The sequence below is a fragment of the Erpetoichthys calabaricus genome, chromosome 4 (genome assembly GCF_900747795.2).
Source record: "Erpetoichthys calabaricus chromosome 4, fErpCal1.3, whole genome shotgun sequence".
Classification (NCBI taxonomy): domain Eukaryota; kingdom Metazoa; phylum Chordata; class Cladistia; order Polypteriformes; family Polypteridae; genus Erpetoichthys; species Erpetoichthys calabaricus.
This window is the reverse complement of record NC_041397.2, coordinates 144,874,902-144,895,047: the sequence shown is the minus strand read 5'-3', so window position 1 is coordinate 144,895,047 and position 20,146 is coordinate 144,874,902. Positions and strand designations below refer to the sequence as shown.

The 20,146-nt window shown below is 42.4% G+C and overlaps 2 protein-coding genes across 2 annotated transcripts in view; one reads left to right on the top strand and one right to left on the bottom strand.

Annotated features, from left to right (window-relative positions):
- Positions 1 to 20,146, bottom strand: part of arl13b (ADP-ribosylation factor-like 13b) — a 326,110-nt gene that overhangs the window by 78,627 nt on the left and 227,337 nt on the right. The window lies entirely within an intron of this gene.
- Positions 18,975 to 20,146, top strand: part of LOC114650310 (E3 ubiquitin ligase TRAF3IP2-like) — a 99,024-nt gene continuing 97,852 nt past the window's right edge. The window contains exon 1 of the mRNA XM_028799862.2: positions 18,975 to 19,529. The gene's annotated coding sequence lies outside the window, so the exon portion shown is untranslated. The remainder of the gene's footprint in view (positions 19,530 to 20,146) is intronic.

Genomic DNA, 20,146 nt, shown 5'->3' with positions numbered 1-20,146 from the left:
AAAATATAAGATGTACAAATAATAAATCTGAGCAAGCATTACCTAGCACTCATCCCAGGAAGTATTATGCTAGCACAGAGAGGGCGCATAAGCATTCATTCTTCTTCTTCTTCTTTTGGCTGCTCCTGTTAGGGGTTGCCACAGTGGATCATGTTGTTCCATATCTTTCTGTCCTCTGCATCTTGTTCTGTTAAAAATGTTAATGCATAAGCATTCATTAATAAGGAAAAAAGAGTTTGAATTATGGTGCAGACAGTGGGCCAGGCTTGAAAGTAAACAACACCACCATTTATTTATACAGCATGTTTTCATACAAACACCGCAGCCTAAAGTACTTTACAAGATGAAATAAAAAGAAATATATAAAATATAAACAAGCAAGATTAGTAAATACACTATGTAACAAAGCAAAAGGTAAGGTTGGATGGCAAGGAGGACAGAAAAGACAAAAAAAAACAAAACATGATGATGGTCAAGTGGACATCTAGGACACCCTCCATTCAATCCAGAAAAACACAGGGGGCAGCATGGTACCTTGATCAGGCTACCAGAGAAGAACCAGAAAAGACAGCACAGAATAGTACAGATTAGCATTAACTGCAGAACCAAGAGGGAAATGATAATTCAGTGCCCACATAGACTAATAGCTACGAAAAAGCCATTTCGAAATAACTGATTTTTTAGCAATTTTTTAAATTGTTCTACAATTTTAGCCTGGTAAAATTCTTTTGGCTGTTACCAAATTTTAGGTGCGTAACAGCAAAAGGAGACCTGATCACTTCTTTTCATATTGGCTCTTGGAATTATAAGCAGACCTTTATTTGAAGATCTGAGGTTACGACTAGGATGAGGAGAGGTTATTTAAGGTTTTGTAAACCACAAGTAGTATTTTAAAGTCAAATGACATGGGTAACCAATGTAACAATGCTAAAACGGGTGAAATGTGCTCAGATTTTCTTTTTCTACTTAAGAATCTCGCTGCTGCATTCTGCACTAACTGTAAATGAAGGCAGCACATTATGAAAGCAGTCATCTAGTGAGAGGGAGTGAAGTAGGGCAAGCAGAGATAGAAACCAGCAAGCAAATAAGTAAATAACGAATGATGTAATGGCTTATTGTACACAGTAGGCTCCTAGCCAGAGCTGGGATGGATCCAGTAGTCACTGTCTGCGCTGGAACAAATAACATGCAGTAAATAAGGTCAGGTTGTCAGTTCTGCATTCCAAAATTAAAGAGTTACGCGCCAAGCCTAGGAGAACTGACATTGTGTTCTTCAAAGTTCAAACTGTTCCATGTACCAGTTCAGGTAAGACTGGGGAGATTAGAAGGCTTAACATTTAACTCAAATCTTGGTGTAGCAATAGAGGGCCACAAGTTTATGGGTCTTTGAGACTCCTTCTGGAACACTTGGGACCTGTCATGCCATGATGGGTTACATTTGAACTGAAGGAGTACTGCTGCATTGGGGAAGCAGGTTAGTTGAGATTGTTTTAACTAGGAAATAGGGGGTTGTACTGCAGACAGCGCTTTCAGTGTGGATCTGTTTAGTAGTATTAAAAAGGCATGTTTAGAAAGGGATATTATGTGACGGAAGACTTTACTTACTCACATAATAACTGCGCTAAACTAACAACTAGTGGAGTACAGGAGCAGAGTTTTCAAATGTAATCAGCGACTGCGTTAACTCACCAAGGAGAGGGGAAGCTTGACTAGATTTAGTTTTTTGTAATAACCAAGATAGAATTTAAGGTGTAGAGGTGAATGAACCGCTAGCGTCACATGACCACAGTATCATGCAATTTTGAAAGTATTTTGGCAGAGCGCAGATGCAAAGACTAAAACTGATAAGTTTAAATTTAGTAGGACAAATTGCCACAAAGTCTAAAACAGATAAACTGGGATTGTTTTTTGCTATGTGTAGAAACAGTTAAGGAGCAATGGAACAGGTTTAAAAACCTTTCACACATAATACAGGACAGGTTCCCAAAATGTAAAAGCAGTAAGAAAAAAAAATCAAAGTCCATAGTGGATAAATAAGAAACTGCAAAGGAAGCCAAACAGCTGTATAAGGCATATACAGCCTGATTTAATCTTGCCACGTGCAGCCCATTCGATCAGCGCATAGATTTTCTCCTAGTTAGTATGTGACAGTGTTTTGTCAGTGAGGCACAATGGTCTCGGATTTGGAGGTGCTGATTCCCATCACAGCCGCTTCACACTCGGCTGCGAACCGATCCAGAGAGAGCTGAAGATCACGGCCTGATGAAGCAAACAGGACAACATCATCTGCAAAAAGCAGTGACCCAATCCTGAGTCCACCAAACCGGACCCCCTCAACACCCTGGCTGCGCTTAGAAATTCTGCCCATAAAAGTTATGAACAGAATCGGTGACAAAGGGCAGCCCTGGCGGAGTCCAACTCTCACTGGAAACGGGTTCGACTTACTGCCAGCAATGCGGACCAAGCTCTGACATCGATCATACAGGGACCGAACAGCCCTTATCAGGGGGTCCGGTACCCCATACTCTCGGAGTATCCCCCACAGAATTCCCTGAGGGACACGGTTGAACGCCTTTTCCAAGTCCACAAAACACATGTAGACTGGTTGGGCAAACTCCCATGCACCCTCCAGGACCCTGCTAAGGGTGTAGAGCTGGTCCACTGTTCCACGACCAGGACGAAAACCACACTCTTCCTCCTGAATCCGAGGTTCGACTATCCAACGGACCCTCCTCTCCAGGACCCTGAATAGACTTTTTCAGGGAGGCAGAGGAGTGTGATCCCTCTGTAGTTGGAACACACCTTCCGGTCCCCCTACTTAAAGAGGGGGACCACCACCCCAGTCTGCCAATCCAGAGGCACTGTCCCTGATGTCCATGCAATGTTGCAGAGGCGTGTCAACCAAGACAGTCCTACAACATCCAGAGCCTTGAGGAACTCCAGGCGTATCTCATCCAGCCCCGGGGCCCTGCCACCAAGGAGTTTTTTTACCACCTCGGTGACCTCAGTCCCAGAGATGGGGGAGCCCACCTCCGTGTCCCCAGACTGTGCTTCCTCATTGGAAGGCATGTTAGTGGGATTGAGGAGGTCTTCGAAGTACTCCCCCCACCGACTCACAACATCCCGAGTCGAGGTCAGCAGTGCACCATCCCCACCATATACAGTGTTGACACTGCACTGCTTCCCCCTCCTGAGACGCAGGATGGTGGACCAGAACCTCCTCGAAGCCATCCGAAAGTTGTTCTCCATGGCCTCCCCAAACTCCTCCCACGCCCAAGTTTTTGCCTCAGCAACCACCAAAGCCACATTCCGCTTGGCCTGCCGGTACCTATCAGCTGCCTCCAGAGTCCCACAGGATAAAAAGGTCCTGTAGGACTCCTTCTTCAGCTTGAAGGCATCCATCACCGCCGGTTTTCACCAACGGGTTCGGGGATTGACACCACGACAGGCACTGACCACCTTATGGCCACAGCTCTGGTCAGCCGCCTCAACAATAGAGGCACAGAACATGGCCCATTTGGACTCAATGTCCCCCACCTCCCTCGGGACATGGTCGAAGTTCTGCCGGAGGTGGGAGTTGAAGCTACTTCTGACAGGGGACTCTGCCAGATGTTCCCAGCTGACCCTCACAACACGTTTGGGCCTACCAGGCCTGACCGGCATCCTCCCCCACCATCGAAGCCTACTCACCACCAGGTGGTGATCAGTTGACAGCTCCGCCCCTCTCTTCACCCAAGTGTCCAAGACATGTGGCCACAGGTCCGACGACACGACCACAAAGTCGATCATCGAACTGAGGCCTAGGGTGTCCTGGTACCAAGTGCACATATGAACACCCCTATGCTTGAACATGGTGATCGTTATGGACAATCCGTGATGAGCACAAAAGTTCAATAACAAAACACCGCTCGGGTTCACATCAGGGGGGCCATTCCTCCCAATCACGCCCTTCCAGGTCTCACTGTCATTGCCCACGTGAGCATTGAAGTCTCCCAGCAGAACGAGGGAGTCTCCAGAAGGTATGCCCTCTAGCACCCCCTTCAGGGACTCCAAAAAGGGTGGGTACTCCAAACTGCTGTTCGGCGTATATGCACAAACAACAGTTAGGACCCGTCCCGCCACCTGAAGGTGGTGGGAGGCTACCCTCTCGTCCACCGGGGTAAACCCCAATGAACAGGCTCCAAGTCGGGGGGCAATAAGTATCCCCACACCCGCTCGGTGCCTCTCACCAGGGGCAACTCCAGAGTGGTAGAGAGTCCAGCCCCTCTCAAGGAGATTGGTTCCAGAGTCCAAGCTGTGCGTCAAGGTGAGCCAGACTATATCTAGCCGGAACCTCTCAACCTCACCCACTAGCTCAGGCTCCTTCCCCATCAGAGAGGTGACATTCCACGTCCCAAGAGCCAGTTTCTGTAGCTGAGGGTCAGACCACCAAGGTCCCCGCCTTTGGCCACCACCCAACTCACACTGCACTTGACCTCCTTGGCCCCTCCCATAGGTGGTGAGCCCATGGGAAGGGGGACCCACGTTTCCTCTTCGGGCTGTGCCCGGCCGAGCCCCATGGGTGCAGGCCTGGCCACCAGGCGCTTGCCATCGAGCCCCACCTCCAGGCCTGACTCCAGAGGGGGCCCTGGTGACCTGCGTCTGGGCAAGGGAAAACGCTGTCCAAAGGTTTGATTCATCATTAGAGGTTTGTTGAACCGCTCTCATCCCTCACCTAGGACCAGTTTGCCTTGGGTGGCCCTACCAGGGGTATAAAGCCCCGGACAACAGAGCTTCTAGGATCATTGGGACATGCAAACCCCTCCACCACAATAAGGTGGCAGTTCAAGGAGGGGTGCTCTAAACTTGCATTTTCTTAAGTTTTCACATATGAGAAAGTGGACAACCTCCCATTAGTAACAGGGACTACTAAGGAGGTACGCAACGGTTTGAAAATTGTGGAGGGAGAAGTACTGCTTAGATTAAACAGGCTGAAATCAAACAAATTACCAGGACCAGATAACATTTATTTTAGAATGCTTATATAAACCCTCGATGCCTATTTTTAAAATTTCATTGCACACTGAGAAAATAACTAAGGACTGGAAAATAATAAATATAATCCTGTTATATAAAGAGGTGATTAAGAAGATCCATGTAACTAGAAAAAAGTAAGTTTTACATGCACCTTGGCTAAATTAATGGAAAGAATTATTAAGGACAAGACTGAGCGACACATGGCAAGAACAGGAATTTTACTGAACAGTCAACATGGGTTCTGACAGAGAAGGTCATGTTTTACCAACATACTGAAATTCTATGAGAAAGGAACAAAAGGATATGATCAGAGTAGTGTGTATAATATTATTTTTCTTGATTTTCACAAGATGTTTGATATGAGAGACTTGCAGTCAAACTGAAAGAAGTGGGAGTTCATGGCATAGTGTGTGGGTGGGTGCAAAACTGGTTAAAACATAGGAAGGGTTATGGTTAAAGGAACCTTATCAGAATTGGTGATGTTAAAAGTGCTGTCCCACAGGGGTCAGTGCAGGGGCTGCTGCCATTTTTGATGCGTATCAATGATCAGGATAGGATGAGCATCACCTGGAGTACTGCATGCAGTTTTGATCTCCAGATTATAAAAAAAGACAAAGCAGTGCTAGAAAAAGTCCAGTAAAGAGCAACTAGGCTGATTGCAAGCATGGTATGAGTTAAAAGGAAGATTAAAGGAGTTGAACCTTTTCAGTTCAAACAAACTGATTAAGAGGTGACACGGTTGAAGTTTTTAAAATTATGAAAGGAATTAGTACAATAGAGTCAGGCTGTTATTTTAAAATCAATTGAGCAGGAACATGGGACATATTTGAGGGTTAATTTCACACGTTAGAAAGGTTTTCTGCATACAGTGAACCACAAACACATGGAACAAATTATCAGGTAGTGTGGCAGAGAATAGGACTTTAGGGGCCTTTCAAAACTATACCTATTTTGGTATTATAAGATAAATAAGATTGCCAAGTTTTACTAGGCTGAATGGCTTGTTCTCATCAAAATATTTCTAATGTTCTAAAACATTCAAAGGATATGATAAATCCACAGACGGTGACTGGAATAGGAATAAAACTCATGTCCATGGGGTTGTTAGGCAAGACCACAAACCACATAGTTTCCAAATCAGTATCACTGTGAATATATTATAAATATGCAAATATGTTAATGAGAAAGGGTTCTGATTACGCAAACTTACTTGTAAACAACTTTTGAACTGTTGTAGTAAAGTACTTAGAAGTGGCATTCACAATTACAGTACATACAAGAGATTAACTGATCAACACTATGATAAAAAATGCAACAATTTTTGTTTCACAGTTTAAAAAACTGTCTTTGATGCAGGCATCAGATAGGAGCTGAGGCTTCTCTATCTAATGCATCTTTCAAACTTTTACTAGGTGTCACATATGCGCGCTTGGGGAACAACTCATGGGTTTGGATAATGACAATATTACCCCCGTGCCATCTGAGGGCACTAAGCAACAAGGGTATCTCTTTTTCTTTCCCCTCTGCAGAAAGGCAGATTGACGTGCTGCCTTCTATGATGTCACTTCTAGGGTCAACCAATCTTTATCCACCTCTTCCTTCCAGAAATCACCATAACAGGAACCACTGCAATCTTGGGGCAGACTTCTCTTTGAGTGCTCCAGAACCTTTATGAGTGTCTCTGTGCTTACTTGCAGTGGCGTAGTCAGCAAGATTTCAATGCAGAATGATGAAACCCCAAAATGTAGCAGAGACATTCCAGCAGGTGGCAGAACAAATTCAACAATTACAATTACAGATGGGACAACAACAGACTCATATTGCTAAAGCAGAGGTACGTAGCCAAGCTTGAGTGGCTCTCCAGAGAGATCTACAAATGGGTCCTTTAACATTTTGATGATGATACTGAAACCTGTTATTTGATTTTTGAGAGAACAGCTACCTGTCATCACTGATATCACACTGAGTGGGCATACATATTGGCACCGTTCTTGAGGGGCCTATTACGACCTGTCAAAGAACAATGCTGGAGACTATGACAAATTAAAGGCTGAAGTACTCCTGCGATAGGGCATCACTCTGGCCCAGCAGGTAAGGGCTTACCATGAGTGGTCGTCATATGGGCTGTTGGTTGAAACTGGAAGTCAATACTGATAAAGAGATCACGGAGTTGGTCGCCTGCGATTTTCTTGTACAGGCCCTACCCGAACATCTAGCTCGACCAGTCCGGACGTAGGAGTATAAGTCCATGGATAGTCTCATATTGGTTACTGAACATCACCGGGTCACTTCCCAGGTCAAGAAAACAACTCGACACACTGAGTGTTATAGGCCTCCCCAAGGACGAGTTGCCCACACTGTGCCCACTCGGCACGAATCAGAGCCTGCAGTGCAGCCCAAGGAGAAGCCCTCATATCCTCCTTGCTGTTATAAGTTCGGGAGGCTTGGACACACTATATCCAACTGTCCTTGCTTTGATGAACCCATGGATTGCAGCTGGGTGAAGTGAGAAAGGTACTGTTTTATTTACTAATCCATTATCTTTACCCTGAGATGAAGTGGTGGTGGTGGTGACTTGCGAGCAACACTGCTGTTGTTGTTCTCCTGTACATGCTTTTGCAACAGTGGGAAAGAGAAATGATCAGTCTGACATGCATCCATGGGGAAAACAGCAGATATAGGACCACCCAATGTATCAGAATGTAACAAGGAAAGTTTGGGTGGCTGTGATGCGCAGTCTATCCTACCCGGTTATTCTCCGGTGGGACTGGTCAGAAAGTATAAGCGAAGGTACAATCACCACCTCTAAAAAGACACTAGACCTGGTAATTGATGGAGAAAACCCATCACAAGTTGTTCCCATGCTGCGTATACAACCGGAGTGAAACTATGTTAATATAGCCACCCAATGGGAAGAGAGTGATGTAACCACATTGCAGTCTGATGTAACTGAGGTGGATTATGCGACAGCAAGGTAAGTAACCCCACCCCTTGAGGTCACTCCAGGTCCTCTTTCAGAATTATATTTCAATTTAGGCAAAATCTGGGTCCCTTTAACCAGGAGCAATGGAACGATGATTCCTTAAAGTTCGCTTTGAATGTGGTCACCCTAACTGATAAGCAACATACTAATTACCCCATTCCACAGGTCTGCACTTTGATTAAAAAAATTATTTACTTTATCGGGTAGCCGAGCAGGATGGCAAGGTGAGGTTGTTATTGTTAGTACCATGGTCTTTCCAGTGATAATCTGCAAATAAGCCCACATCCACATTATGGGTGCCCACTTAAGTACCAAGAAGACACTGGAATTGATTCAACTCTGATTTTATTGGCTGGGAATTAATGAGGTGGCCTGATGAGGTGGTGGTGAATGAGAAACCACTCTGTGGCTCCTGACCGGGGTGTCAGTTGCATCAGATTCCTTGGAAGGACCATACTCCTCTCGTTCCTGTTCCACTCACTGATGTCCCATTTCAGTGACTACAGGTAGATATTGTAGGTCCCCTAGAATCCTCTGCTAGAGGCCTCAAATATATTTTAGTGATTGTGGAATATGCTACCCGATATCCGGAAGCCAACCCTCTGAGAGTGGCTAACTCAAAGAATATTGCACGAGAGGGTCGGTATTCCGAAGGAAATCCACACGGATCAAGGGACACCATATACCTCAGATATGTTCAGGGAAGTGGCCAAATCACTCCATATCAAGCATTTAAAGACCTCTGTGTACTTCCCCCAGACGGATGGCTTAGTACATCACTTTAATCAGATGCTTAAACAAATGCTACATAAGGTGGTCCGCATGGATTGATGAAACTAGCATCAGTTGCTTCCCCTCATTTTGTTGTCCTACCGGGAGGTCCCACAAGCCTCCATGGGATTTCTCCTTCTGAGTTGTTATATGGGCGACAACCCTGAAGTCTTCTCGACATATTAAAACAAGGTTGGGAAGAGGAGGCCAATCCCTTACTAAACATTTTGGAATACATCACCCAATTATGTCATAGATTTAGGAAAATTAGACCCATTCTAAAAGAAAACATGGAACATGCTCAAACAATGCATGCTTGTTATTATGATCGGGGAACAACCTTTTGAGTGCTTCATCTGGGAGACAGGGTCATGGTTCTTGTTCCCAAATCCCATTCTAAATTGTTGGCTCATTGGCAGGGCCCACATGAAGTTAAAGAGAGGAAGGGCTTGGTTGACTATTTGATTAAACAACCGAATAGACGGACAGCTGAGCGGATATATCATGTTAATCTCCTGAAGCCGTGGAAGGACAGGGATCCCGCTCCTTCTTCGCATTCAGTCACTTTAATTTCGGTTCCAATCTAACCCCTGACCAAAGACAAGAGCTTGAAGAAGTAATTTCATCCCTCCCAGGTTTGGTGAATGAGAAACCTGGAAGAACATCCTTGATTGAGAACAAAATCGTTACTGACCTGGGACTCATCATTCAAGAATGCACATACCACCTCCCAGAAGCCAAAAGAGCCAAAGTTGAGTTGGAGACCAGACAAATGACTTGGGGGTAATAGAAGAAAGCTAAAGTCCTTGTTCCTGTCTGATTGTTCTGGTTTCTAACCCACATGGAAGTTGGTGTTTTTACAATGACTTCCAGTGTCTTAACCAGGTGTCCCAGTTCAATGCCTATCCGATGCCCCTTTTCAAATGATTGGGAAAGGCTCAGCACTTGACCACCCTAGACAAGACCATAGGGTATTGGCAAATTCCCTTAGAGGCACTTGGTGGGCAAAGGTATTATACACCCGCAGTGTTCTAAAGTTGCTGCCATTGTAAATTGGCCCCTTCCAAAAACTAAGCAGCAAGTACAAGCTTTCTTAGGACTAGCGAGTTACTATTGTTGCTTCGTACTCCAGTTCTCCAGGAGGGCTGCCCCTTTTAACTAATCTGACAAAGAAGTGAGCTCCTAATACCATGGTCTGGTATGAAAAAACAGAAGATCCAATTTGTCATTTAAAAGAGGGCTTCACTTCAACACGTGTTTTAATAACTCCAAATTTCTCCTTGCCTTTAATTTCACAGACTGACGCTTCGGACACAGGCCTGGGCGCCGTGCTGAACCAAAGTATTGACAATGTTGAACACCCCGTGATGTAACTAAGTTGGAAACCGCTGGACCATGAGATGATGTATATGAGAGATGTGGAGAGAGAGGCCCAGTGGATCTGGGCTTAAGAGGGGGTGGGAGGGTATTGTCAGATATGTTGTGTGGAACAACTTACGGGCTAGGATAATGACAATATTACCCCGGGGCATCTGAGGGTGCTAAGCAATAACGATATCTCTTCTTCTTTCCCCTCTGCAGAAAGGAAGATTGACATGCTGCGATCTATGACATCACTTCCAGGGTCAGCCCATCTGTATCTGCCTCTTCGTCCCAGAAACCATTTTCATAGGAAAAGTACAACCACCATCTTGGGACAGACGACCAATTCACCGGGACTAGTCTCACAGCAGTGTTAACACACATTTCTTTTGCACTATTTATAATATACAGGGTTTGCCTTTGGGTATCCCAGAACCTTTGAGTGTCTCTGTGTTTTCTTACAAATGCAAATGTCTTTGTGAGGCTGAGAAGTCAGCATTACAAACAGTGGTCGTTTAGTCTATACAGCATCTTTGGTATGTAGCTCCTGATAGTCATTATTATACAACAGGTTCTCAAGCCTACAGACTTTGCCCCCTCATTCTGAATTCGTCTGTTTATTCTTGTTGCTTTCTTACTCATTCTCTTATCCTTTCGGCAGCCCATCTTTAGGAAATTGAATGGCTAGCTGTCCAGATTTCCATCAGTCAGTTAGGATCAAACACTAATTCTAAATGTGATGACACTCGCTGGACTGATGTTACATTTAAAGTCCTTAAAGAAGCCACATTCTATTAATTTTTTATTTTCCAAATTAAGATTGGGATTGGTCTTTTTCTGCAGATGACAATATTTGGGGGTGAGATGGGGACACTGTCTTATGGGAAAAAAGAAATAAAAGAATATAAACAATTTTTATAAATGATAGCAGACCATTCAGTCTATCAAGCTTAAAGCTGACCCAAGTCTGCAACTACTATACATAACTTGAAATTTGGTTAAGATTCCCACAACCTGCTTTCAATACAATTTGAATTCCCAAGTAGCAGATTCATTAAAGCAGTCGTCATTTTAATACCCTGAGGAGTATTCTTTGTTTCTTTATTATTTATCTTGAAACAAAGAGGGGAAATCCCTATTTTGTTGGTTATTGGAATCTCTTAATATTGTACAGAATTGCTGTCTGGCAAGGTGTGATGTCATTTCCTGGATACCTATGAAGTTAAGTGATCCAGTGAAGAAATGAAAGTACAGGACATTTTGATCAATTGTCATCGGATTTGTAAAACATTTGGTAGTTTCATGAACTCTTCCTTGATCTATTATCACATTTTAAGGATTTTTTCTTCTCTAAAAATAACTGACATTTTTGTATAAACCAAATTCTGAAAACCCATTTACACGATATGCACATGGAAACGTTTCAACTAATTTGTTCCTATATACACTATATACTTATAATGCAGATACCCCACCAAGCCAAGCCAGTGATAGGATTAAAGAGGTCCATTTGTGATTTTAAGCTTTTACAAATCAACTTGCAGAATACTTTTCACACCAACAAATCATCAACATGTCATGAGCCATTTGTATAATGACTGCTAATAAAATCAACAAGAGAACTATGTACACATTTAGTAATACAGACTCAATTGCATTTTCACACTATTCCCTTTGACATCCAATCACATATAAATGTCCTACGAAACAGATTATATCCCTCACTTGACTGGTTGGTGTATTTCCTCTTAACAGATTATGTTACACTTCACATTCTTACAGCCCTGAAACTTGAATCGTACAAGACATAACTGTTCTCTCGAGACTCTCACTTGATAAAACCAAGGAAATTGATTTGGGCCTCCAATGTGCCATCTGACACATTAACACAAGAAAATATGACCTAAAACATAGGTAAAGTAAAGCACCCTCACAGGAAGCCACCCCCATGCCACTTTGTGCTTCTTTTGGTGTTTTTCCCCTAAACACGTCAAAATTCTCATTTGTCACAGTTGCACGCAATATATGCATCATGTTTTTTTTTATTTTGCTGGCGATGTTATTCTGTGTGGAGCTATCTTGCCTCACAAAGAAAGGTGCCGTCTTTGCTAAAAAAAATGCATAATCTAAAAGTAAATCAGCTTTTGTTGTGGTGCTATGGTCTTTACTTCAACAGAATAATTTATGTTATGTAAATAAATATACTTGTGTATGCACATGAGAAGACTTCAACTGACTATATTTGAGAAAGAAAACCATAAAAAAAATAAACTCAAAAATAAAATGCATGACAATTGAGCCTTCAATGTGCATGTGCTCGAAATGGAAAATGAAGAAAAAAATAAATTCTCTGAATATATTTAGCCTCTTACAGTAGCTCTCAATGACATATGCTGGGTTATAACATATCTGTTTCCGCAACATCTGGAATAATGCCAAGCAAAAACCTCGCCAAAATTTTGTCATACTGTAAATAATAAATCAAAGCATAAATAATGCGAAGGCACAGTAGAAAGTAAAACAAAACCCCTATCTGTCTCCGTTAGTCAACCTATTCAACTTGTTCAACCCTTGTCTATTTGGAGGCATTTCTTGATCTCGTCCACCTCTCTAGTACTGCGTAAGCACTCCCTTTTCTCCTTCTAAATCTTCTCTTATTCTGGCCTCTTCCTCCCACCCGTGAGCTTTCACCTCCTACTCTCCTCTAGTTTAACTCTAGCCTCTAGTGCAAGGTGGCAAGCTCTAGAATAACTTTCCAGATCAGGTGCAGCTCTTTCCTGACTGCTGGGGAAACCAAGTTATAACCAACAATGGCAGTCCCTGAAGACCCATCAGTCCAGAGCCCTTTAAGGAACATGTCTTCAACTTGTGATTTCCAAAAAATTGAGTTTACTTGTTCTCAGAGTGTTTGCAACCTACTTCTTATTGAGACAGCATTAATATGTTAATTTCTAGCCAAAACTGTGGCCCCTGTAACACAATACAGGTTCTCTCAGCTCCTTCCAGATGGTACTAGTAAAAAATAAAAAAATCCCTACACTCCCACTTTATACATATTCTTTATATTATAGGTCAGTTTTTCTTTCATACAGGCTTAATATAGAACTTCATCATGTGCTCTGCCACTTTTGTAGTGCCCTTGACCCGATAACCTTTCGTCAGACAGAAACCACTTTTTTCTTATATAGTTACTGTATATATACACACAAACACTTGTTTACACACTTACATACCTAAATATGCCTAGAAAGTAAACACAATTCAGTTCAACAATGAAGCACAACAAACAATACAAAATATCATCATCACCACCACCAGTTTAATGGCCATCTTCTAGCTTTATCTACGTTAGACACTTGCCCTCCAAAACTTTTTCCTCCACTATCCACATAGCCAGACCACTTTAGTCCATTTTTCTTCTGCACATTGCCACCACACAAAGTCTTTCTCTTAACTCAGCATCCATCTGATTATCCTTCCACAACTATGATTGGGGATATTTCTCTTCCCCAAAGCATACTACTCCTCACACAGTTTCATAAACTACCTTTCAAGGCCAAAAAGATTCCTTTAGAGGTCAGAATGGGGAACAGCTCCTGGAATTTCTTTCATGCACCACTGCTCTACCTGCACGTTCTTCTGAATTCAGCATGTCACCTAAATAGCGCAACTTCCTACTGTCTTTATAATAACTCCATTTCCGACATCTAAATTTACACTATCTTGTCATTCTGCACCACTCTCACACACTTTCTACAAACAAAGGTCACACTTACCAAAAGCAGGCTACCCTTCACACCATTAATAAAGTATCTATCTATCTATCTATCTATCTATCTATCTATCTATCTATCTATCTATCTATCTATCTATCTATCTATCTATCTATTACAGCTTTTATGCCCCCATGTACCATATAGCATCCACTGGATTGAGTTTCTTGTAATACCTTTACCACATGTACTACATACCATGCACCCACCTCTTCCAAACCATTTGTTGCTTCACCTCCAATCATCACCTTAGTTTTTCCTGCACGGTTTTCCTATGAGGCCTTTCATTTCCAATCTTGTTTTCTGTTCCTGCTGCTGGGTTGATGCTCTTCTATGGCCCTGTCCAGCTCTCCTCATGTAGCGGCCTGTCTCCTGGTGTCTACTCCATGCTGTTGAGACTTTTCTGGGAGACACAGCAAAACTTCTTGCGATGGCACATATGGATGCACCATTCTGAAGGAGATAGACTACCTGTGTAACCTGAATCAGCTGCAGGTACGGTCTTGTGCTACCAGTAGTGACAAGGACACTAGCCAAATGCAAAAATAGAGACAAATCAGTCAGGAAGAATGAGAACAGAGCAACTGTCTGTGGCCACCACCTGTAAAACCATTCCCTTTTTGGGGGTTGTCTTGCTGTTACCTCTCCAGTGCACCTGTTGTCACTTTCATTCTCAGCAAAGCAGGTGAAGCTGGGTCACAATCGCTTATGATTCCTAACTGGAGAGATGGATATCCCTGAAGCTTAACTGACTTGATGTTACACTGTGATGATTAAGTGTTCCTTTAATTGTTTTGAGCAGAATAGTTTAGAAACATCCTCTTCCAAGAGTTCTGTGTTCCATTTTAATCACTGTTGTAATTGCGTGAAGTCAGCAGGCCTTCAAGTTAAGGAAAACTTAAAACATAGACCAGTAAAACTTTATTTTATTAGTTGACTAGTTAGTTTCAGTAGTCACTCTAAATGGATACAGTATTGATTGCTATCTTAGAGAACTAAAGCAACACCAGAAGTAGTATCGGGGAATTCTAGACTAGTGTTCTTGCCACAAAAATACAACCACCCCTGTCCTAAATGTGATTCCAGAGCTTGCCTGGAACTAGCCATGAGGTAGGATTTAAAATCATCTGATGGACAAATTACAACTGAATACAGAGTTGGGAGGAAAGTTGTTGGGGAAGGTTTGACTGTCAGAAGAAGTGAGGGATTAGGCATGACACTGACAAAATCATGGAGGTTGCTTTGTTAGGGTACTGACAGGAACCACTGAGGCCCCGACCTCTCAGAGAAGCAGTAGACATGCTGTTTTTTTTACTTGCTTTTTACTTTGTGTATTCACTGTTTTCACTCCACTCTCAAGGTAATTTTTATTTATAAAGATATAACCCCACCCATTTTCCTTTTGCTCCAATGTGTTGTTTTGGTTTTGAGGAGTTGCCAAAAGCACCACCTCATACCACAGCACCTAATACATAAATGTGTAAAAATCCTTAAACTTTGTATCCTCACCTTTCCCAAACATGAATGTCTTTGCAGTTATTGGAGATAATTAGCATTTCTGTGATTTGTGCCTTACACTAATGATCCTATCCCGGTCCAGACAAGGACACAGTAATATGCCAAATCATATACAGTACAATCATACAACTTCTAAAAACCTATCAAAACTATTACATTGTTAAAACAAAAAACAAATAACAGTACATATCATTACAATTAATACCCTGCAAAAAAGAACTGAAAAGGATTTCTTCTCCATTATTTCTGGGCACCCGGCCAAAAGAAGCAGTGCATGCCATGATTATACTTTTCCTGAAATACAGGTCTAACTATGCCATTGGCAGTGGAGACACTGTACAAACAGTGCTCATATCAATACTTACAAAGTTCAGACATCACATTGAGATTTTTGTTTTCATTTTATAAAAAAAAAAAAAAGTAAGAGTGTATTTGATATTCTGGAAATTATTTGTATTAACACTGTATACATCTTGGATTTATATCTGTACTGTGGAGAGATATTTTGTGATTAAGAAGACAGCAGACTCTATTTCAAAAGCAATTAATAATCAATTGTCATACCTTCTGACCCCAGTGTAATTTTTCCATTTCTTTTTACTGTTATGCAGTAGGGCCATGTACTGACTAAGTTCCAGGCAGTTTTATTTTAAGTTCTGTTTGTCTGCATACCTTTTTTTTTGTTCTGTTTTCTGACCTGTTGGTACTTGTTGCCCTTCAGGAGTTGAAAGTATTAAAATGGCAGACGAGATTTTTTCTGTGTGCATGCGAAACCTAATTCTGAAGGCTTTTAAGAGTAATTGAATGAATGTAAACACGACATAAACAAAATGTCAAAATATTGCATATTTTAAACACTTTTTGTTCTGTATAGAACCTTTCTGTATCAAAAAATATATTTCTATACCCAGGTTTTAGCAAATCATGATCTACGCAGGTCAGAAGTATACTTTATGGTTTAATGCCTCACTGACTAGATCATACTGATTGCCTAAAAACAACTTAAGCACATTTTTTTTTCTTTCAAATTGCATAACACAGCTCACACTCACAAGTTTCCAAACCTGTTGCTGGATTTCCACGGTTACTTAACTTCTGCACCTCTTTTTTAATGCAAAGGCTAACTCCTGCCTTTAAACATAATGATAATTAGTACAATGTTGAGGAAGATAGTGTGAATCTTTCCTGTCAGACTGAAATTGTGCTAGTCCAAATAATTAGTCACTAAATATCTTAGGAAAGTCTAACAGTTAAAGTCCATTCAGATTAACGGAAGTCTGTTCAATTAATTTTTAAGTTTGGTTTACATTTAGGACGGCACGGTGGTGCAGTGGTAGCGCTGCTGCCTCGCAGTTAGGAGACCCGGGTTCACTTCCTGGGTCCTCCCTGCGTGGAGTTTGCATGTTCTCCCCGTGTCTGCGTGGGTTTCCTCCCACAGTCCAAAGACATGCAGGTTAGGTGGATTGGTGATTCTAAAATTGTCCCTAGTGTGTGCTTGGTGTGTGGGTGTGTTTGTGTGTGTCCTGCGGTGGGTTGGCACTCTGCCCAGGATTGGTTCCTGCCTTGTGCCCTGTGTTGGCTGGGATTGGCTCCAGCAGACCCCCGTGACCCTGTGTTCGGATTCAGCGGGTTGGAAAATGGATGGATGGATGGTTTACATTTAACTATCTTTGTGGATCTCATTTACCATTAGAGGTATACTGGGAAGTACACACTAAACTGAAAACTAGAACTCCTACCGCAATACCACTGCTGTGTAAAGTGTAGAAATGCTCCAGAGGAGCTGGAATCCATTATAAAAGTAACACTATGTCTTCCTACAATGACTTGCTACTGCCTTAAAAGTGTTCAAGACCTCTTACAAATAAGAGATGTAATATGAAATTAAGTCATTCTAGATCTTACCTTGTCTGTGACTAAATGTTCATAGAATGAGTTTTTTGCATCTTCAAATGAAATAAAGCAAATTTAGAGGAGTGTCAAAGTGTAATTAAACAAATTAGTTTTTTCATCAACTAGTTAAAAGCTGCATAATTGACTCTGTGAGTATAAGAACAAACCAGTCAGTATTTTCCATTCACTCACTGGTGCATCTCAGCGATTTCTCCTGTTTAAAAATCAAATTACTGGTTTATCTAAGGTACTGGCTTCAAATATTTGTGTGATAGGTCTTAGAATGAGCTGTAATCAAAGATAAAGTGAACTTATTGCTCAGAGGTGTGGCTCTTTTACATCTAGAGGCTTATTAAAAGTACCAATTAAGCATTGAAAGCCCTTGTGCATGCTGGGAAATGGAAAACCGGTCTTTAGACTGTACAAATGTTTAACTTACAACTGCAACATAATTAGCACTCCCTATCAATGGAGGGCAAGACAGCCACAAGGACATGTCTAGGTTGTTATTGGGAGTGTAAATAATTTGCAAATGACTACTCTAACTCACCGATTGTCTGAACAGCATCATTATGAACTGGCAATTTCTTGTGCAATCTACATTTTGAAATGGCCTTGCACCAGTTGTAACATCCTCTCCACTATCCGTGCTGATCAAATGCATCTAGCTTTTCAACACAGCCTGGAGGCATGCAAAACAAACTCACAATCCATCTCTATGGCATTGTGTACCCACCTTCATTCATTAATTGACTTGACGTTTGCTTTCTTTTTTCTCTCCATCAAGAATAAAACTGCTGCAGAGGAGGATAGACTGGGATCAGTAAGAGGAGTCCTGGATGCAAAGTCTGCTGGCTATTTTTTTTTTTAGCATCTGACAGATTTGTAGGGTGGCACAGTGGTAGTGCTGTTGCCATGCAATAAGGAGACTGAGGTTCATGTCCCAGGTGTTCCCTGCTTGGGGTTTGCATGTTGTCTTCGTGTCCACATGGGTTTCTTCCCACTGACCAAACATAAGTAGGTTAGATGGACTGGCAAAGTTAAATTGGCCCCTGATATGTGTGTCTGTCATCACCCAGCAATTGGCTGGTGCCCTGTACTGGGACTGTTTCTTACTTGCACCCAGTGCTTACTGGGATAGACCCCAGTTCCCTTCATCCTGCTCTGGATAAAAGGATTTGGAGGATGGATTGTAAAGTAATCAATTACTGTATATACTTTTGTGCTTCATGATATGGGTTAATTGCTAACTACACAAAGTGAATATGTGAACGTTAGACATACCTTGTTTACTTACTGTTGGCTTAGAGGTTCTGCAGCACTCCTTCTACCCCCAGTTTTGGATGGTAAATATAACAATTGTAGTGTCATTTTAATAAGCTTTAGCAAAGATATAATAGTACACTGGTGGTTTCCTGCTGCAGTGATAATGGAGATTGGAGTTGAAGTCGCAGGTGTTCTCTGCATGAATTTTGCATGTTTTCCCTGTGTTCGTTTGGGTTTCCTCCTGTGCTTGCTAGGGTTGACTGCAGTTTTCCGGCGAGTCTCCTATGGACAAGCGGGTTTAGAAAATGAATGGATCACGTAGTCACGTGCAAATTCCTTTAGGTCAGTCTTCATCTGGGGCGTAGCCAAGCCCTGGCTTCTCCCGTTAGGATAATGGCCGGCGACCGCGCAAAAACTCCAAGAGGACACCCCGAACACTCCCACCCTGGCGTAAATGAACTGGGGCTATTCTCTCAAAAACATAATAAGGTGCAGGAGTATCGCTAGCACTTACTGAACACTACACTAAAAGCGCGAAGACCGATCGGAAGACAGTACCAGGCCCGAGGCCAGCCCCCGGTCGTTCGCCGGGAGATACTCAAGCAGACGGACTCATTTACATGCGGCACTCTGGGGAAATCTTTAAAACAGAAAGCCTACACGAGAACGCGCACCTGTTGGGCAAGACCAAGAAGGACACTTAAGCATTTTCCATTATCTCGAAGACGTCGCATGGCCTCTAAGTAGCAGAGTACTGTATAATGCTTTTCCTGAAAACGCAGACCTCTCGGTATAGTCAAGGAGCGGTGCGACGGGGCAGGTGAACTCCTCAGTCCCGCCTCTTCGTGGGGAGGGGACAACCCAAAGTAAAATTGCTCGGAGGAGCGAGGTCGGCCACTCGGCCACTCTTCGGATTAAGTTACGTACCTGAGCACTATGAAGTACCGGTAAGTTTATTTTGAACCATGGAAGCGCGACAGATGCACAAATGCCTTTTTTTTTTTTTTTTTTTTTTACACACTGAAGGGAGCGTTTTTTTATTTTAAACCCGGAAGATTTTTTTGTAGAGCCATGTGTTACTTTTTAACCATGTAACCTGGGTTTTTGGATGATCCACCGGCTCCCATGCTGTCCTTTTTTCCGGTTGTTGTTGTTGTTAAAGTAGTCGTCAGAAAGAAGAGTACTGTATCGGTAACGCCCGAGCGTCCCGTCTCGTTGGATGTGAGCGAGAAACACACTCGTTTATAGGGAGCGTGTCGGTGATAACGGCCTATAAGGAGTGGTGGATGGTGTCATGGAAGGTGAAATAACTCTGCATGCCGATTCCCACTTTTTGTTAGAACTGTCACTGAGGGGAACAAAACACTTATGGTTTTGATTTATCACCATGATGTGAAAAGTTTAATTTCTAGTATTCTTAAAGAGGCGCATTTCGAAACTCCCTGCTGTTAACACACTCGTTGATATAGTTAATACATCAATTTCTTTGTACAATATTGCACACAATTTACTTATTCCAATGGATGCTTTCGAAATCGACTTTTCGTGTAACAGGCAACAGGAT